Source organism: Propithecus coquereli, unplaced genomic scaffold (assembly GCF_000956105.1).
Source record: "Propithecus coquereli isolate 6110/MARCELLA unplaced genomic scaffold, Pcoq_1.0 Scaffold120, whole genome shotgun sequence".
NCBI lineage: Eukaryota > Metazoa > Chordata > Mammalia > Primates > Indriidae > Propithecus > Propithecus coquereli.
In genome coordinates, this window is record NW_012136081.1 from 5782491 (window position 1) to 5784166 (window position 1676).

The following is a 1676-nucleotide window of genomic DNA, read 5'->3' on the forward strand; positions in this document are numbered from 1 at the left end:
TTTATACTACTTGTTATTTCATTGGTATTGTTTAAGAAACCATGGGTTAGTGATGCCTGTGCCACCAGATCTGGAGAGTGGTGAATAGCATTCCTGCCACTGGGTACTTCCTGCTCTTTTCAGTGTCCTTCCTATCATGGGTTGCTTCAGTGTGTTGAATGTGAAATAAATGTGTTATTGTCACTGTATGTGATACTTTGCTTAAGTGGGTATCTTGTGCCTCCTATATTTAAATGTGATGTTTATAAATTTTTTATAAGGCTTTTTTGCCAGGTAACAAAAAGTTTGTGGCTTCAGACTTCTTTGAAATCTTTGAGAGCTGCTGAAGTTTTACTTGGGAGGATATTTTTGACAAATTATGTAGTAAATTGGGCTATCATATTTTTGCTACCATTTCTGTGACATTTCTTCCCACCAGGTCTTCTTGTTCCTAGTTACATTATTTGACTCTTCGACAACTGGATTTTTTCTAGGTAGTTTCTCACAGTTTGAGTCATTGATGCCAGTGACCTTGCTTCATTTATTTCGACTCACGAAAAAATATTTGGCAGTTTATTCACTAAAGCCTATTGAGCAACAGAGGCTACAGGTAATACAAAGTAAATGAAGGATTTCCAGGTCATGAGCTTGTTTCTGGCCAAGCTAGCTACCTTCCTTCTTTAGGAGTACGAGGATAAACTTTGAATCAAGTTACACAATTTAGAACAGTAGTTCATCTGTTTGCTTTTGCATTTGACTGAGCTTTCGAGAGTGTGTGACCAGAAGAAAAACTAGGACTTTTAACTCTGATGTAATGCCTGTTCCGTTGCTTGGTAGCCAGAAGACCATGTTGGCTGTGACTGGATGTGGCAGGGAAATTCTGGTAAGTTACGCAGATGAAGTGCTGCCCTAAGATTAGCAGAAAGGTTAAGGCTAGTTTTGGTTCCTTCTTTCTACACACTATCCATCTGCTTCACAGCTTACTTTGGGAAAAACAAGAACATTGGGTTCCCTTTTATTTCTGTTCTTAACTAGGGTAGACAACTTATTAATATTTGCCTTCTAAGAAAATAGATCCTCACTGCTGCATCATTCCTAGATACTCATGATGATTTTTCTTTTTAAGTAAACTATTGAAAAAACTTCTTAAATATGTCTTACTTAAATCTGGGAAAAATTATTTGTGTATAAGCACATTCAAGTTTTTTCATTGGTTAAGAAAAAAATCATTCCTTTTTCCTTTTTAAAAACAGGTTTATTGAGATATAGTTCATATACCACATATAATTCACCCATTTAAATTGTACAATTCAGTGGTTTTTAGTATATTCACAGTTACATGCAGCCATCACCATAATTAATTTTAGAACAGTTTCATCATCTCAGAAAGAAATCTTGTGCCTTTTAGCTATCACCTTCTACCCCTCAATACCTGCCTCCCACCCCAGCCCCTGGCAACCACTAATCCACTTTCTGTCTCTAGATCTCCCTGTTCTGGACATCTCTGAGTGGAATCAACATAATATGTGGTCTTGTGTGACTATCTTCTTAGTGTAATGTTTTTTAAGGTTTTGTTGTAGCATGTATCAGTACTCATTCTTTTTTATTAAAATTGTGAAAAAATAGGTCGGGTGCAGTGGCTCACGCCTATCTGTAATCCTAGCACTCTGGGAGGCTGAGGTGGGTGGATTGTTTGA

At 37.0% G+C, this 1676-nt stretch overlaps 1 protein-coding gene across 1 annotated transcript in view; it reads left to right on the forward strand.

Annotated features, from left to right (window-relative positions):
- CHKA (choline kinase alpha) overlaps positions 1–1676 on the forward strand; it is a 72439-nt gene that overhangs the window by 21085 nt on the left and 49678 nt on the right. The window lies entirely within an intron of this gene.